Source organism: Tenrec ecaudatus, chromosome 10 (genome assembly GCF_050624435.1).
Source record: "Tenrec ecaudatus isolate mTenEca1 chromosome 10, mTenEca1.hap1, whole genome shotgun sequence".
Lineage (NCBI taxonomy): Eukaryota > Metazoa > Chordata > Mammalia > Afrosoricida > Tenrecidae > Tenrec > Tenrec ecaudatus.
Window position 1 is genome coordinate 22116050 of NC_134539.1, and position 20486 is coordinate 22136535.

Genomic DNA, 20486 nt, shown 5'->3' on the forward strand with positions numbered 1-20486 from the left:
TCAGGCTGTCAATGATTGCTGCCTATCTCATTACCGTAACCCCCTCCATGATCTTCACCCTTCAGTCCAGGCTTCATGCCACTGCAGAGCCAATCCTTGATGCATTTCTCTCTCACTATTTGATTGTCCTTTTGAAATGCTGTTTGTGACTTGCTCATGTAAAGATAGATAAATTTATGAATGCAGACTATTGCAGGGGTCCTCAAACTACGGCCCACAGGCCACATGTGGCCCACTGAGGACATTTATCCGGCCTACTGGGTATTTTTGCCCCATTTTTTACTTCAAAATAAGTTATGTGCAGTGTGCATAGGAATTTGTTCATGGTTTTTTTTTTTAACTATAGTCAGGCTCTCCAATGGGTCTGAAGGACAGTGAACTGGCCACTGTTTAAAGTTTGAGGACCCCTGAAAAGGCCTTTTCAACATTGAGCCTTACTGACGTTTCCTCATCTCTTCTTCCCTCAACTGTTTGCAGAAAAAAAAATTTTTTCTCATTGACCTATAGGTAGGATGTATTTCCTATTTAAAAGAAATTTTTATTGTTGTAAAAATACATATAACATATTTGACAATCTAAATTTATTCATGTATAATTTAGTGGCTCTGTAACATCAATCATGTTGTGCAGCTAATATCTACTGCTACAAAAATTCTAAGCATCACTCAATATTTAACGTTCTTGCTGTTTACGAAACAGTTGCCTACCAACCAATTCCACCCCCGGAAGAGCTGTGCTCCAGAGGCAGAGGAGAACTGTGCTCCCTGGTGGGGGGGAAGGGCAGGAAATTGTTCCCAGACTTTCTTCCAAGGTAACTCTGAGTGGATTTCAACCTTTGGCAGTTGAATACCCTATAGCAGTTGAATACTCTATGTATACCACCCAATGAGTCTTATTTTTCTTTAGTACCTATATTAACAAGAGTTACCACAAATGAGAAGATAAATTCCACTCCAGGGAACTTAGAATAAACTTTCTAAAGAAGGTCTTATTTTTAGATTTCTGTTGAAACAAACTAATTTGAAATTCTTTATTATTTAACATCTAGGGACATTTCACTTATCATGATAAAAATTCATCAAACAAATATGATCACTTGAAGTATTCTTTCTCCCTCATTTCTATCTGGGAGAATACCTTAGCCCATGAGTGCTTACTCTATTTGGACACATTAAGAGAGAGCAGAAAGCTGTGGGCAAGAATCTGCACATTATCACTACTTCTCATAAGTTTAAGGAGTCCCCAGGGTGAAGCTAGTCCCTTGTATGGGTTGCTTTTAATGGGAATGTGTTGACGTTTCTAAATTGGATAATAATCTTTAAAACTGCAAATGACATGTGAAGCACAGTGGTACAATCCTATTAAAATAATCAGATAGGAAAGGAATGAGAAATACATTTAGCACTAGATGGCTGTTAAACTTACTTATGGTATGCTCTGTAACATGTGCTCCTTGGTATTGTGGCCACCTGAAAAACTATCTTGACCCAGTAGCCAAAAGGTAAAATAGAGCACACATGAGTTTCAATTAGAATCCCTTGGGAATGTAACGATTCAGTGTTGAACTACTTGCTGAAAGTTGGCTGTTGGATCTTATGTAGATCCACATAGCAATATACTTGTAAAAGATCACACCCACAAGAGGTCTATAGAGGGTGGGTTCTCTCTGAAACACCTGGGGACACTGTAAGGTGGAATAAGCTCAAAGGCAACTAGGAGTGGTTCTAAACACACTGGGATATGGAGGAAAAATAGAAATCAATCTCCATGGGCCTTAAGAGAAAAAATATTAATCTATAGTATATTGCAAGAAACTTTCTTAAAAATTCCATTAGTGTGATGGCCTTCCAAAGGACCTCTTCCTCAAAATAAAATTCATCTGACTATTCTACCTTTACAACTGTTTTAAAAATACATTTCAAAGGCTACCTCTGCTTTGAATCATCATGCAAGTTTGGGGGCTTCTGGTGCAATATGAACTAATAATGACCTCCTCTAAATGTTTCAGGATCATCTTTTTAGTACAGAGCAGCTGTCAAAGAAATAAAGTGAGAGCCTCAGCCACATGAAAAAGATACTAAAAGTCAGAGCAGCAAATGAAGATAGCAAAAAAATCAAGTTTTAAGGAACAATGTGTATATTATGACAGTATTGGCAGACATAAAACTTTCTTCCAGACTATAAGACTTGGGAGCTGGGATTTCATCTTCTTTTGGATCGTATTCATATGGCCTTAATGTATTAAGTGCTGGAGACTAGAACTGAGAGACCTTCAAGTGGGGGCACGGCAACAACCTTCACTCACCTCATCGAGCAAGCCAAAAAGGAAAGCTAGATCTTCTTGATAACATGGTTAGCATGAACAATAGCCTCCCATTAGAAATAAAATCCCAATCTCTAAGTCAAGAATGTATGTGGAGTCCAAATTATATGCCCCACATGAAGTAGAATCCCCAAGGCAAGAAGCTGATATGCATGTTATTTTATGGCTGATAGAGTAAAGAAGACTGAAGACGAATTGATGCACTTAAATCATAGTGCTGGTGAGGAACAGAGTGCCAAAAGAACAAACAAGTCTGCCTGGGAAGACGTACAGCCAGAATGCTCATTAGAGGCAGGAATGGTAAAACCTCATCTCATGTACGTTGGACAGGTTGTTGAGAGAGCAGCGCCTAGGGGGTAAAAATGTACTTGATAAAGTAGAGGGGCAGCAAACCAGAATGGTCCTTGACAAGAAGGATTGGCACGATGGATGCAACAATGGGCTCAAACACAAGGACAATTATGGGGACAGCACAAGACGAGGCAGTGTGTTGGTGGATCCATGAGTTGGACCCAACTTAACAGCACCTAAAACAACAGCAGCATGCACATGCTGTTATTATTGTTGTTTCCTGATTACTCTTATTGTTATTCTCTTTCATATACATATAAATATGTGTGGATACATACACACTCGTGCATGTTGTTCTACATATATATGATATTCTCCTTCTTAATTCAATGTAAAAGTACTCTGTTTTGACAATTTCAGAATTATGAATGCAAACTCTCAGAGGGGGAGAACAGCTCCTGAGGAAATGTGTTTACAATAAAAAAATGCAATCACGAAAACAACTCAATGAGAGAGAAAACACCCAACAATTGAGATTGATAGCCTTAAAATTATAGGTTAATATATAATTTTAATTACAACAGAAAATTTTAGATAATCACACAGATATGATATTACATGTATGAAAGAAGAAATAAAACTATTTTAAAAACAGGGTGTTGTGTTAAAATATATGGGTTCTAGGGAATGCAATGCCTCTGCTGGGCTGTCCGGAGTGTGGCATGTTTCAGTCATCCACATATGTTTACAAGGAGTCTGGTGGAGCAGGGTAAGCACCTGAACTGCTAGCAAAAGGTGGGCTTCTCTAACGCATCAGTCATTCTGCCAAAGGAAGATGTGACAGTCTATTTCTGAAGCGTTACAGTCGCAGGGCTCCTGTGAAGCAGGTCTACTCTGTCCTACAGGGTCTCCAGGAGTTTGGCTCCACTGACCGGCAATGGGCTGTACATGTTTGAGAAACCAACTTTGAGTTAGAGCCAAGGAAGTCTTATAAGTAAACAAAATGATCTCAGAGGTTTGAAGAGTGTGATATAACACAACAGTTCTATATTTTCTACTGGTCTTGTGCCAAATAATTTAACACATTAAAAGTACTTTCTACTGATAGAGGTATATTATTTTGGTACTGAAATTGTCATTGTTCTCTAAGAATCCATTAAGCGCTGAGAAGAAAGGACACACTGCCATTGCATTGAGTCTGACTCTTGGTGGTCTTAGAGGACAGAGGGAAACTCCACAGGGCTCCTGAGGCTGTAAATCCTTAAGAAAGCAGACTGCAGCATCTTGGTACCACAGAACAGCTGGTGTCTTTGAACTGCTGATTCTCTTGCTAGCAGACCTATACACAAGGTTCCCTCCTCTAAAAGGAAAAGAAATAGATACTGAATATTTTGCCACTAAAGTATTACAAAATAATATCAAGTTGTAATGACATAAATACATTAGAGAGATACCTGAGGGGGAACATAGCTGCTCAGAAGACTAGCCACACATGACCCAACATTAATTTGGGATGGAAAAATTTACTGGTTATGCCAGACAATCGGCTGATCAAAAAATAGTTCAATAGTGTGGCTGCACGTGAAGCCATGGAAGATTCAAAACCATGTTATACAGACAATATCATTGCAAACATGGTTCAGTCTGAGTGATGGAGGGGGATTCACATTCAGCATGGGATTTAAGTTATGATTCTAAAAGGAGAATTACTATAAGATCCCCCTATGTATGGCCAAGGGCACCGGCATTAGAAGGTATGTGCAGAGCATGTTCAAAGATACCATGGTTATGTAAAAGAGGGAACTGATATCTTTGTAGATCATGTTGGAGAATGGAGATCTCACTGGTAGATGAGCCCTTTTGTGGAAAAAAACATTAGGAATTACTGAAGAAATATATATATATATATATATTTAAATGTATCAATGAAGATGTTCATATATTGAGCTAATTCTCCATCTGTTATTGCTGTGCTACTCGATGATCTTGAGCAGGAGAAAGACGAGGCTTTCTATTTCTGAAAAGAGTTACAGTTTCAGAAACATACAGGGTCACTATGCATCAGCATCAACTCAATGGCAGTGAGAGAGTACCTTGAAACTTGATGAGAAAACAGAAACAGGATCTGGGGAATATACTTGAAGAATATATGAGACCTAAGTCAATTCTCCTAGCTATCCCAAGCTGATTAGGTTTTTCTAATTTATTGTTGGCAATGTTTGGAAATCGTGTCTTATTCTCTTATATACCTAAGAAAAGTATTTTATTATGAATTAGGTGGAGGCTTACATTTCACATAATATATTTTTATTCAATTATTTAAGCTATTTATCAGATACTCACACAGATTGCTCTACCCAACCTCTTTGATTCATCTTCTCAATCTTGTCTTTGCCTTTACCCACATTAACACTGTCTACCTTCTATTGCTACATCTCCTAGCCTTTGCCTTCTTCTCTGTTTTACTTATAAAAAACAAACCCCTTGTCTTTATGTAACAGTGGTCTTATATATTATTGGTACTTTTGGTAATGACTAATTTCATCGAGCACAATGTTCTCCAGGTCAATCCTGACATGAGGTGCTCCCTAGTTTCATAATTATTTTTTTTAGCATTGTATAGTATTAAATGTCAAATATCTTAATAAAGCATGAAAAGACTTGGAATTAGGAAACCAAAAAGGAAGAACATGCTCAGAATATCTTAAACTTAAAGAACTCAAGAAAATAAAATCAAGTCTCAAGTTGATATATTGAAAGATTCATGGGCAAAATATTGAACGATGCAGGTAGTATCAAAAGAAGATGGAAAGAAAACATAGAGTCACTTTACCAAAAAGAACTAATTGACACTCCACCATCTCAGGAGGTAGCATATGAGCAACAACCAATGTTGCCAAAGGAAGTTGAAGTTGCTCTGAATGCATAAGCCAAAAACAAGACTCCAGGAATTGAAGGAATACCCATCAAATGTTTCCAAGAGCTGAAAGCAAAGCATTGGAAGCACTTCCTCATCTATGCCAGGAAATTTGCAAGACAGCAACTCGGCCAACTTACTGGAAAAGATCCATATTTGTCACTATTCCAGCAAATAGCAAACAGAATGCTCAAACATTAGAGCAATATCTTTGCTAACACATGCAAGTAATATTTGCTGAAGATCATTCTACTATGGTTGCAGCAGAACATTGGCAGAGGCCGGCCAGAGGATCAGACCAGATTCAGCAGCGGGCACGGAACAAGGGTTGTACTTACTGATGTCAGATGGATGTTGGCTGAAAGAAGAGGATGCCTGAAAGAAGTTTATTTGTGTTTCATTGACTACCCAAAGGCATTTGGCTGTGTGGACCAGACGAAACCATGGTTGACCCTGAGCAGAATACGAAATCCCGAGGACCCTGAGCAGAATGTGAAGTCCCGAGCATTTCATCGGGTTTATGAGGAACTTATACATGGATCAAGGGGCAGTTGTGCAAAAACACCAAGGGAATATTTCATGGTTTAAAATCAGGAAAGCTGTTTGTCGGGGTTACATCCTCTCACTATACCTATTCATTCTGTATAATGAGCAAATTATCAGAGATACTGGCTTAAATGAAGAATGTAGCATCAGGACTGGAGGAAGGCTAATTAACATCCTGCAATATGCAGATAATATGCTTGCTGAAAGTGAGGAGGACTTGAAGCATTTGTTGATGAAGACTAAAGATTACATAATCCATAAGCAGCATAGATTATGACTCAATGTAAAGAAGACCAAAATCCTTACAAATGAACCAATAGGAAACATCAGGATAAATGGAGAAAAAAATGGAAATTGTCAAGGATTTTGTCTTTTTTGAACAATCAATGCTCATGGAAGCAGCACTCAAGAATCAAAAAATGAGTTTTATTGGTTAAATCTGCTGCAGAAGACTTCTTTAGAGTATTGAAAAGCAAGGGTCTTACTTTGAGGACTAATGTGCTCCTTTACCCAAACCATGTTATTCTTCATTGACTCATATGCATGTGAAAGTTGGAGATGGAAAAAGGAATGCTTAAGGAGAATTGATGCATTTTAATTGTGATGCCAGAGAGGAATACTGAAAGCACCACACACTGCTAAAAGGACAAACATATCTATCTTGGAAGAAGTTTTACTAGAGTACCCCTTAGAAGCAAGTATGGTGAGACTTCATCCCACTTACTATGGACATATCATTGGGAAGGACCAGCCCCTGGAGAAGAACATCTTGTTTAGTACACTGGTGGGGCAGCACAAGAGATAAGGGGCAGCTCTCAACAGGATGGCTTGACAAAGTGGCTGCAACAATGGACTCAGAGATAGGAACAATTGTGAGCACGGCTCAGGATCAGGCAGTGCTATTTCTGTGGTGATAGGATCACTATGGGTGATAGCTGTCTTGATGGCACCTAACAATAACAGGTATTCCACCATGTGTATATACCAAAGTTTCCTTATCCATCCTACGTATGAACATTTAGGCTGTTTCTCTATTATTACTCTGTGAGAAGTGCTGTGATAAATATAGGTGTGTATATGGTTATCCCTGGTATGACTCTTATTCCTTTGAGTACATAGCCAGCCAAGGAATGGTTGAGGTGTATGCAACTTCTACTTCCAGCTGTTTGAAGTAACGCCATATTGCTTTTCACAGTGGTTGCACAGTTTGACAGTCCCTTCAGCAGTGTATAAGGGTTCAAATTTCTTTGCACCTTCTAAAGCATTTCTTCTTCTTCTTCTTCTTCTTCTTCTTCTTCTTCTTCTTCTTCTTCTTCTTCTTCTTCTTCTTCCTCTTCCTCCTCCTCCTCCTCCTCCCCCTCCTCCTCCTCCTCCTTCTCCTGTGAAATGTGGTATTTCATCATTTTTATTTGCGCCTCTCAGATGACTAGTATGTTAGACAGGGTTCTCTAGAGAAACAAATCCAGGACACTTAATACACACACACACACACACATAAGAAATAAACAGCTAATTATAGAGCAGCACAAATGGCTCAGTGCAACTCACTTCCATGAGACAGCTAATACACTTGTGATCCTTCAAGTCTTGAGGGCCGCTGGGTGCAAATCAAGGAAGCAGGCAGCTGAGTCCTCCGTAGAGAAATTCAGACTATCCAGCCACAGGCAGCAAACAATAAGGCAGGTCACCAACAGTCAGCCAGATGACTGGGTCCGATAGTCCCCAGCTCAAGTGAGGTATACTCCAGTAGCATGGAAAAACAGGTTTGAAGGAATCCTAAACTACAGTGATAAAGTCCACAGGTTAGGTGTCCTACAGGTAGTGTAGCTTGCAAATTGAGGCAGACAACAAGCTAAGGCAGCCGCACAGTGGTCCGATCATCAAAGAGCAAGAGACAAGAAAGGAGAGGCTCACGGAGCCATTTATCTCTCCACCCTTCAATTAATCCCACATGTGCTCATTGGCCAGGTTGGCACAATTAACCTACCTATCACAATCCACCCCTTGGGAACTTGGCATCTGCACACAATTCTTTAGCCATATATAATTTCCAAACATTAATGAAATCACACTTATACTTAACATCAAACATCTATCATACATATAAATGAAAACACAGTCCAATTGTATCTGATACATCATACATGAACAAATGAAAGATATTCAATAAGCACATACAAAGAAAATAAACTGACAATTACAAACATCGCGTTTGCAATTAATCCCATGGTCATAACTGCTAGGTAGAACTGCCTTCTACTACTCATTCTGTATTACCTTTGCCCTCAGCAAACACCTCAGCTGACTGTGGTTTTTTACCTAGTGGGGTCATTCCTGAGGGGTCTGGGTTATTATATGTCCTGTCAGGATCGGGTTGCTGTAATTTACCATTTACTTTAATCACAGGGCATGATAGCACTAAGAGTCGGCCTACGGGGTATCCTGGATTCCAGACATATTCTTCTTTACCTCCATTATGTAACACCAGTCCAATTTCTCCTTAGTAATCAGGATCAATCACATCACTCAGTAGAGTGACACCCTTCCTGACCTGTTGATCCAAAGACTTGAGAAGCCCAAAGTGGCCAGGGGGCATTCTAAGCTGCCAGTCTAGTGAAATCCATGCTGTATTTCCAGGTGGGAGAGTTCTTTCTTTTGGGACCAGGACCTCCAGGGCTGAAGCACACAAGGTTGCTGGGACAGGTAGCAGTCATGAGCATTTCTTCATATGTTTGTTGTTTATGTGCATGTTTTCTTTGGTGAACTGTCTGCTCATGCCCTTTGCCCATTTTAAAATGTGATGATTTATCCTTATGTTGAAGTGTAGCGGTTTTCCATAGATTTTAGATGTTAGTTCCATGTCCAATGTACCAATGCCAAAATATTTTTGTCCACTCTATCAGTTCCCTTTTTACTCGTTTGAGAAATTCTTCTGAGGAGCATCCTGTCTTCCTTTAGTAGGTCCCAGGCATCTATTGAGCCTTCTGTTGAGTGTGCCTTTCCCCCTTACACTTGACAGCCTCTCTCTGAAATGCAAAGGGTGCTCACATTTTAATTATTTTCTCATGGATGGTCTTTATAGCGCAGGGATTTACATGTAGGTATTTATCCATCTTGAGTTTGCTTTTTGTATTTGGATCCTGTTTCCTTCTTTTGGAGACAGAGATCCAATTTCCCCAGCACCACTGGTTGAAGATATTCTCCCAACTTATATTTGAAAATTTTAGTTAAGTAAATATTAAATGTCATTCACTATTGCCAGTCTCATTATTCTCAATAAGACCTTTTGGGTTTTAATAGAATCTGAAATTTAAGAAATACCTTTGATATAAAACAGTAGTTCTCAGCCCAGTCGCATTTTAGAATCACCCTTGTAGTGTTTCAAAAGTAGAGATGTATGGGAAAAAATTCTGATTAATTTATTGAGAAGGAGAGGCATGGACCATTTGATAATTTCTTTATTTACTTTTAATTTAAATTATTAATTGGGAGTTAATACACATATCGTGTCATTTCATAGTTCAGTCATGTCAAGTAGAGTTGTACACATGCTACTACAATAAGTTCCCAAACATTCTTTTTCTTCCTGGACTCCTTGAAATTGTCTCCCTTTTATACCCCTCCACCCCTGACACCACCCCTGTATGCTCCCCCCCCCCAGCCCTTAGTTTATTTGTTGTCCCCAAAAGTTCCTGGGGTGTTATATGAAAAATAGAAAAACATATGACACAACTTCAAGAGGGTGATCCCCAATAGCATAACACCTCTGAGATACACCCTAATATGAACCAAAAAGAACCACCAAATGCAGAAAATGTGGAAGACAAGATCAGGCCCAGAATGCATCAGAGACGAAATCAACTGGCAAAGTTTTAACTCAGGTTCGATTTATGCCTCATCTCTCCAAGGCACTGCTTAGTTACCACTTTCCTCCCATCCCTCAATTGTGGATAGAGGGATCCGTTGGAGGTTTATTTCCTGCATAGTTCCCATGAATGAATCTTGGGTTCCCGCTGTCATTCATAGTCTTCTGCAAACTGGATTTTCACAATTTAGGCTCTGATAATAATCCTTCCTTTGTGTTGCATTGTATGATTTAAAATCCTTCAATGACCAAACTTCTTATGTGTTCCATTTTGCTATACCACATGGTTCTTCTGTGGTCCCTTAATGAGGGCAAGTTTTGAGCAGGGCCATGATGTAAGAACTAATTTTTCCTAAGTTGGAGCTAGGATTTAGTGAGAGCCCAAAACCCAGTCCTGGGTCTATGGATTTGTTGTTGTTGTTGTTGCTGTTGCTGTTTTGTTTGTTTGGTTTTTATCTGCCTATGGCTACCTTTCAAACCCTCTTTGTTAATTTATGGAAGAAAGTTGTATCAATTATCTTCCTGGGGCATTATGATCTGCCATTAACATTGTCTTTATTAGTCCCTGGTACTAATTTTTTAAGCCCTTTTTGAGAGAGGGATGTTGGGTCCATGCAGGCTAAATCCATATCATAGTACCTGAATTATTTACTTGTGCAGAATCAATCTTTTCATGACTGTACGGTATTTACACTAACAATGGGGGATAATTGTCAGGCAACTTGACAATAATAATCACTGAGAATGTCAATCACAGTTTTGCTGGAATAATATGTATCTTAATACATCATAGAGGGCATTCATGTAGCAAGACCTTATTTATCTGTTTATCAACAGTTCAACTATCTTGGTACAGTTATCTTCTGCTTCCTCAGACACTATGTATTTTCTGATATAAGTGCTCAGGTTAAAAGTATGTCTGGGGTAGAGTCCAGTTCCCCCAGTGGAGTTTCCCCATGGTTTCTCACGGAAACAGCCTCTGGAGAATGCTGTGTGCCTTAAAAATCCTGGATTCAGTGTCCCATTGCTCTACAGCACCCAACTTGTGCCCCAAAATGTACTCAGAAGCCTTGGTCAATGTGGACCACTTGGTGCATACCACGAAAGACACTTCCCTGTCCCCAGGTCCCCTAAATAAGTTTTAGTTATTCTCCACCACCACTCCGCATCCCCAACTGGAAGTCAGTCCTCCATCTTTTCCTACCAACAGAAATGTGCTATGTTTCTCCTGACACGATTGCTCCCTTTCTCCTCTCCCAAGTTGTTTGTCCCATCAGCATCCTTCTTCCCTATGATAGGGCTGTCTACATGCCCAGGCAGATCTCATCATTGATTTACATGGCAGCCACTCAGTAGACAAAACCCTGTCCCCCTCCCTTAACCATTTGATCCCAGCTGACGTGAGGTGCCTTCCAGGCATAGACTATTTTGAACCAGACAGTTTTAATGTTTCACTATACCAGGAGTGACAAATCCAAGAATAATGGTATCACATCAATAATCCAAAAGAACAATTCAAGGTCTTTCCTAAGGTGCAAGGTTGTCTGCGATAGTATAAAATCTCTCCATCTACAAGGAAGATTTGTTAATAAAATTGTTATTCAAATCTAAGCACCAACCATTAACTCTGGTAATGAAGATGAATTCTACCAACTTCTTCTGTCTAAAATTGAGCACACATAAAAACAAGATGGCTTGATAATATTGGTTACTAAAATTCATAGCTTGGAACAAAGAGGAAGAAGCAATAGATGGAAAACATGGTGTTGGTGATAGAAACAAAGCTGAAGATTGTGTGGTAGGATTTTTCAAGATTAATGATTACTTCATCTCAAATACCATTTTTTCAGCCACACAAAGGACACCTATACATATGGACTTTCACCAGCTGGAGTACACAGGAATCAAGATGAATGCATCTGTGGCAGGGACAATGGAAAAGCTCAATGTCCTCAACCAACGCTAGTGCAGTGTCCAACTTTGGAACAGACCATCAATTGCTCTTATTCAGGGTGAAACCAAACGCACTGCCACTGAGTCACTTGTCTCACAATGATCCTGGGGGAGCTGAAGAAATGGAAACAAGTCCATGGGCTCCAGAATAAGGCATTGAGTCAATTTCTGGAACTTTGAGAATGCCAAGAATAAACCTGACACAATGAGCGTTTATGATAAGAGACCTGACAAGCTGGGGGGAACATCCAAAACATCATACATGAAGATTGCAGAAGGTCACTAAAACAAAATGTAAAAAAGGAAAGACCAATGTGCACTTCAGAAAAGACTGAAATTTACTTTTGAATATAGAGTAGTTAAAGCAAGTGAAGGGAATGATGAAATAAAAGGGCAGAATATTTCAAAGTGCAGGTGAAAAATACAACATATTAATATTGTAAAGACCTACAATTAGAAACCAAAAAAGAAAAACACACTCAAAATCTCTCAAGCTGAAAACCGAAGAAAACTCTCAGTCTTGAATTGCAATATTAAAGGATTCCATTGGGAAAAGATTGAATAATACAGGGAGTATCAAAAATACATAGACTAAAGATGCAGAGCTACTGTAATAAAAATAATTGGTTGATGTTTGTGTTAGTCTAGGTTGACTAGAGAAACAAATTCATGTGTATAAGAAAGAACTTTATCTAAAAGAGTAATTGCATATTAAAAAACATACCAGCCCTGTCCAGATCAAGTCCATTAGTCCGATATTAGCCCATATGTCTGATACCAGTCAATAAATTCCTCTTCAGAATCATGCAACACATGCAATGATGCTGAATGCAGGAAGATCACAGGCCAGTGGGTGGAAAGTCTGTGGATCCAGTGGCAGTTGAAGCATCCCAGTGCTGGAGTGGGTTTCCACGTGGCTCCTCCAGCTCCCGGGCTCTGGATCCATCAGGGCTCTCTATGTGGCTGGTCAGCAGGAAGACAAGCAGAGTGTCTGTGTGTCTGGCCTCCAGTCAGCTACTTACCTCTGTTGTGCCTGTAAGGAGGTCATCAAGCTGCGACCTGTTGACAGACTAGACCCCACCTCTTCTCAAGTTGACAGGAGATAATGCAACTTCCCCGATGTTTACTCATTTAAATACATGGTATATGATCAAAAAGCCATAATTTGGAAGGACGAAGTCCAAACTAAACTGAAGATATTAGTGAAAACAAGTCTTCAGGAATTGATGAAATAGTAATTGAAAAGTTTCTACAAGCTGATGAAACACTGGAAGCACACATTTTTTTCCATGTCAAATAATTTGGAAGGCAGCTATCTGGACAACCCCCAGGAAGAGATAGACATTGGTGCCCATTCTAAAAAGATAACTCAAAGAAAGCAGAAGTTATCAGCCAGTATTAATATCACATGCAAGTAAATTTTTGCTTTAAATAATTTAAAAGTGATTACAACAGTATGGGGATAGTGAGTTTTCTGAAAGCCAAGAAAAATTCAGAAGGGAGTGTAAGACAGGGAATATCAATGCAGGTGATTGAAGCCAAAAGAAATTGGGCTCAAAGCAGAGCATACCAGAAAATGTTTACTTGCGTTTTACTGACTGTGCGAAAGCATTCGATTGTGTGGATCATAGCAAACTAGGGATAACACTGGGGACCCAATGATGGTTCTTTGTGTGCACATGGACCCTGTACAGGGACTAAGAAGCAGCTCTGCAATCAGAAGAGAATACTGCACGGTTTAAAATCAGAGTTTTATCAATCCACTAGATTTATTTAATCCATTTACTGAAAAAACAATCTGAGAAATAATTTTATAGGAAGAAAAACATGACATCAGGATTGGAGGAAGGCTTATTAATAACCTTGATCATGAAAAATGACCTTGCTGAAAGCTAGGAGGGACTTGAAGAACTTGCTGGTGAAAATGTTAAAAACTACACATTTCACTATGGATTGTAACTCTATGTATAGGAAACGAAAATCCTCACACGGGACCAATAAGTGTTTTCATGACAAATGGAGAAAACTTTAAAGTTGACAAGAATTTTGTTTTCTTGGATCCACAATCCACACTCAAGTAATGACATGGTGTGTTTTACTGGCAAATCTGGTACACAAGACCTATCTAAAAGTGCTGAAAAGCAAGGTATCACTTTGAGGGCTAAGGTGTGCCTTATTCCAGCCATGGCATTTTCATATACCTCAATACAAGTAAACGTTGGACAATGACTAAGAAAGACTGCCGAAAAATTTATTCATTTGAACTATTCATGTTGATGAGGAATATTTGAGTACCAGGAGAAGACCGCAGAAGCACAAGCACACACATCCGGGAATCACAGCTAGAATGTTCCTTAGAAGCAAGGATGACAAGACTTTGTCTTATGGAATTTGGACACATTATTGGGAGAGACATGTACCTGGGAAGGGGCAGCATGCTTGGTATTGTAGAGGGTCAATGAAAAGAGGAAGATCCTCAAAGTAATGGATTGACACCCTGACTAGGACAGAGGGCTGAGACATAATAACAGTTGTGAGGATGACAAGGAGCTGAGCCATGCTTCTTTCTGTTGGACATGGGGCCACTCTGAGTAGGAACAGATATATCAGCAGCTAAGAACAACAGGGCAGGCCAGGACTAATAGCGACTGTTAGACATTGATTTCTCCAAAAAGTAGGCTTAATATGACGACCGTAGTGGTCAAATTCAGATGTCAAAATCACAACAAGCAAACCACACAAGTGTACAGTCTTAGGCCTTCACATGTCTTAGTTTTATCAACAGGCTTTTTAGGTTACAGTTAGGTTGAGGCACCTCCAAGACCCGGAATCCACGGTCATAGAACACCTCACGTTGAACCAGCTACATTTTTTCCCCACAGTAGAAATTACACATGACACTGGAAGCGGCAAGATAATTTATGATTAAACACATTAGTGTTTATGAGGAAGAACCTTCCTAAAATGAAATTAGAGAAAACCCAAACCTGCTGTTGCTGAGTCAATTCTGAGTCATGGGGTCCCTTTTGGACAGAAAAGCAACACTCAACAGGTTTTCAGTGCTGCAAACCTCATGGAAGCGGATTGCCTCCATGGGGCAGCTGGTCCGTTCCAGTCTTACTGTTTCGTTAGAAGCCAAAACCATTTGCCATAAGGCGCTGAACTCAAATAAATGGGTACTAGAAGATATTTTAAAGAAATCGATTCTTACTTGAAATCAAAAAGCAGGACATAGTGGTATGGTGCAGAGTTTGACTTGCCTAATAGCTGAGCTAATGCCATGGATTTAACTATAAAATAAACAAGGGACACGTGATTCTGGATGAAGAGTCCACTGATGTTCCCTTTCCTTTTTGAAAATGGACACTTGAATTGGAACTCTAAAAGGGCCTGGATGTTAGACCATGTTAAATATTCATGTTAATGAAACTTAAAGACTCCCACATGGTGGCAGTAAGTAGCTGTGGCATCTTGGCATATGCTTCAGATCTCCATGCATGAAAATATCTGCTAGATAGCAAGAAATTTAGTCTGATTAAATGAAATATATTCAAGAATTCAGAGACATTGTGAAAAGTCTACCCTTACGTTGACCTCTGGGACTTCTGTATTAGGGCACACACATGGTCCAACTCTGATTATACACAGTGGTGGATTACCCCAAAAGCACAGTGCAATTGGATATTTCATGGGGGAAACATATGTAAACATGTACCTGGCATGATTATTGGTTACTTCTTCCCTGTTAGGAATTAAGTTTGAAAATGGGCTCTGAATCTGTTGGAAATGCTGTGGGATTGGGAGAGACAGATGCTGGTCACACTTAGAAGCAGGATTTTTGATGTGAAAAAATATGATACTGCATACTGTTCATTACAGATTACTGAGCACAAGTAAGCACGTGTTTATATGGGTACTAGACCCCATAAGAATGAGATGCGAATACTCCAAACATCTGGTATTCACAGTTAGGAAGAACATCAAAAGACTTTACTCATTTGTCTCTTCCTACCTCACACCCCTGGCTCCGTTTGTCAATTCCAATAATGCGCCCGGGTCCTGCCTTACCTTTGTGCCTCACATTAAGTTTTATCTGTGCCAGGAGGCTCCCTTCTTTCTTTCTTCACATGACTGAGTTTCACTTTTCATCCAGCTTGCCTTCAAGGACTCGCGTTCCTCCTAAATGATCTCCATAAGCATTCTTCTCCTGACTAACTACACGAAAACTTACTCAACACTTTCCGAATGCTGATTAGCTAGCACTCAGTGTCTCTGTTATGATAAAAACTTATTAAGGTCTTTCATCTGGGAGGTATCTCCGCACCCTCAGCTTTAGCCGATTAAACCAATCCTGCAACACTGATTTTGATGTGGCAGCCCTTAGTATATATGCTTGAGACCATTAGTAATTGTTTTTATTATTGCATTTCTCAAAATTTTATCCATATATACTGGTGTGTAAGTCGAGTTTTTCAGCACATTTTTAATGCAGTTTTTGTGGTAAAGTTAGGTGCCTTGACTGTTATTCGGATCGGATAAGACTCAAGTATATACGGTCTATAAAATCTATCCCATTACTTCATCAATGTCACTATTCAACCAGACTCACATTTTTTCAGGGTAAATACCTAGTCCTTTTTATTCATTTTTCTATTACCAACCTGACCACAGATCTTGTCACATAGCAAACAGGTTTCCTATATGGTGGGTGTTTATGTTTGGTATGAAAAACAAAAACAAACAAAACCCAAACTCACTGCCGTATAGTTGATCTTGTCTCATTTTTGGTATATATTTGAATAAATGAATGAAATATTGATGAATAAAGACTCAACCTAAAGATAATTATATAATTATATGTTAATTCATTAAAGTAGACACATAATAGTTCAAGTAATTGATAGTAGCTTCAGAATCAACCAGGTAATTTTAAGAATGATGAAGGGGTGACATCGGCCCTGCTCTAACTTTACCAGTGAGGAAGAAGAGAAGCACTACTAACATCAACCCAAGTTCAAATACTCTCATGCACAGGTCAGACATACTTCCAATTCCAAACTTTTTACCATTTTTTTATGTCAACCCATCCCTTCCACAGCAGTCTCTACTTTTCTGCTGGGTTTGATAAGTGTTTGCAATCATTACACAGAACGCACAGATAATACTCACCATTTTAGATTTATAAAGGAAGTTAACAGTTTCGATTCAGGATCACGAATGCTCAGGGAACAGTTCTTCAATCAGCAATGCCTCGTATCAGCCATTCTTTGAAGAAAGCTTCTCTCCATCGGTGGGTGTCTGAGTTAAATGGTCCTTGGCTATGCTCTGCTTGGGCAACTGTTACAAAGGGCTCTTTGCTGATATATTCCCACCAAAGGCATTTTTCTCAATCAGTAAGCCAAAGATGCTCAGCCCTAGGTTAGTGGGTAGGAAAACTGAGTTTCTTTAATTAAGTGCTAAGGATATACCCCACTCTTCCAGCCCCAAATTTTCCTGCCAAAGATACTCAGCTTTCTTATTCCATTATATAAGAGGCCCACTATTCTGTCTCCTGCTTGTGATGGTGTCACTAACCTGTCATTGCTTCTTTCCCCCATTTACTGTCTCTTGTGCCGCAACTCTGTCTTCTGGATCTAGCAGGTTCACTACAAAGAGCTTGGGTCAAGGGCGGCTCCTTGCTCTACTTTATTGATGGTAGGATGATGGAACAGCTAATTTTAAGCCTGGAGAGATAGCAAATCTAACCAATATTTTTGTAAGGGATCCATATACTTATGAGGAGCAAGATCCAACCAAAACAAGAATACCAGGTGTTTTGTTTACATTTGAGTAGCCAATCCAATCGCCTTGGAGGTCCATAGGCACCACACGTTAACTTTGTCTTTTCCAGCCACTTGTTAAGAGCTACAAAGACTATAGTTAGAAGAACCATACAAAGTAATGCAATGCAATGATTTGATCCTATTACATTCTTAAACTTAAAAGAAAAAGAAAGCCAGTCCCATTGATGTCAGGGTCATTCTGACTGATAGTAGGAGAAAACAGAACTGCCCCATTGGGTTTCCAAGGCTGTAATCATCATAGAAACAGACTGCCACACCTTTCTCCCTGGGAGCAGCTGGTGAGTACAAATTGCCGACCTTTCACTTCGCAACCAAGTGCTTAATCACTGCACCACCACGGTTCCTTTTCTGCGCTTACATTTCAATTGTTCTTTATTTAGTACATTCATCACAACGCTCCTGGAGAATTTACAAATACACTTCTGCATCTCCAGCTCGGAGCCAGCCTCACAATCTTTGTTAGATTTCAGCTCAAAATTGTGGCTATTGTGTCAATCCATTTCATTTTAGTATCCTTCTTTTTCTCTAAGTCTCTGTTTGACTAAGCATGACTTTCTTCCCCAGGAACTGATCATTTCTGATGGCATGTTCAAAGAAAGTCAGTGATCCAATTCAAAGAGAAATGCACAGAGCCAGCACTGCAATTTCTAAGAAGGTGTGTAATCTGGTGAGAGGTATTGTAGGAGCAGGGTAAGATGTTCAGAATCAAGATACTGTGAGACAAATACTTCCAGAAATATCCCTCAGCAATTAAGAGATAGGATCTGGAGGAAAACAAGTAAAATAATTGTTGCTAACCACTGAGGAGTGTTGCCTTCCGGTCTCCACGTATCTATCAACTTGGGTAAACCATGATTCAAAATATTATACAATTATCTTCCATGTTGTGATCTTATGTAATTATTCTTTGTGATTTAAATCCTAACGATTGTGTTGTTAACGAGGCAGGAAAAAATATACAGGACAATGTTATATCTTGAGTGAATCTCTTTTGAGATATAAAAGTTATTAAACAACTGATTTGAAAGATTTACTACTGCTAGGAAGAATGACTAGATGTGGAACATACTCTTTGACTTCGAATCTTTAGGCACAAAGCCAAGAGACACACAGACAAAGCCTTTCCCTGGAAAGAGTGCTGAATTTAGGCTTCTAGCTTCATAAACTGTGTGAGATCATAAATTTCTATTTGTTAATGGCGTTGACCTGGGCTATTTCTGTGAGAGCTTCACTACATGAGTAAGACAAGGGTAATCCCTGGGCTAGCACAACCACTAGACTTTCACACAGACTTTTTATAAAATGCACCTGAATTTGCTGCGGTATGGACTTCAGATCTCATTGTTTTATTATTTGTGCTACTTCAGGGAAAATAATTATTCCTGTAAGCCCTAATTTCTTCAAGGATAAAGTGAAGACAATAGTCTTATGCAGGATTTTGTGCACATAGTAGAGACAGGGCAGGCTCATGTAAATATCTGAGTTCTTCCCTCTCATCTAAGGTAAAAGTTACAGTTTCAACTTATTTGGAATTAACCCCCATAGCTGGGTTGAGTGTGTAGACGGTATTGACTGCTGGTGCTTTATGCTGTTGAGTCAGCTCCAGCTCACAGTGAACTGCCAGAGCAGCAGAACGGTCTCTTCTGGTTTCCCAAGCTGCCATTTTTATCGGGTCACTAAGGAGGTCTGGATCAAACAACAGTTTCATGAACACAACAAAGGAATACTACATGATTTAAAATCAAGAAAGGTGTCTACCAAGGTTATAGCCTCTCACTATACTTGTTTATCTGTATGCTCTGCAAATCGTCAGAGAAGTTAGATGATTTGAAGAAAACTGCAACATTAAGAATGGAGGAAAACGTATCAACAACCTTCCTATGCAAATGACACTACCTTACTTGCTGAAAGTGCAGAGGGCTTAAGCACTTGCTGACGAAGGTCAAGAATTGTAGCCTTCAGTATGGTTATAGCTCAGGGTAAAGAAACTTAAATCCTCACAAGTGGGCCAATAGATAACATCATCATAATGGAGAGAAGATTGAAATTGTCAAGGGTTTTGTCTTGCTTGGATCCACAATCAGTGCCCAAGGAAGCAGCAGTCGAGAGATCAAATGACACATTGCATTGGGTAAGTCGACAGCATAGGACCTCATTAAAGATCCGTGTTAAAAAGAAGGATCCTACTTTGAGGACTAAAGTGCACCAGATCCCAGCGCTGGTATTTTCAAATGCTTCATAGGCATGTGAATGTTGAATATTGAATAAGGAAGACTAAAGAAGAACCAATGCATTTGAATTATCGTGCTAGCAAAAATTATTGAAATTACCATGGACTCCCCAAAGAGCAAACAAGTCTGACTTGGAAAAGTATGGCCAGAATTCTCTTTACAAGTAAGGATGGTTAGACTTTATCTCATGTGCTTTAGACATATTATCAGGAGAGACCAGACCCTGGAGAAAGACATCATGACTGCGAAAGTAGATAGGGCATCAAACAAGAGAAATACCCTTAAAAAGGATTGACGTAGAGGCTACACCAATGGGCTCAATGTCAGATCAATTGTTAGGGTGATGCAGGACTGGGCAATGGTTTGTTCTGTTGTACGTATGTTGTTTTTTTTTCCAGTTGGAACTGACTAGACAGTGCTTAACAACAATAGCAACAACAGCGATGATGCTCCCTGGTGGCAATGCTGTTTAAGCATCTGCTGCTAAGACATGCTCAAAATTTACAGTCACAGAAAC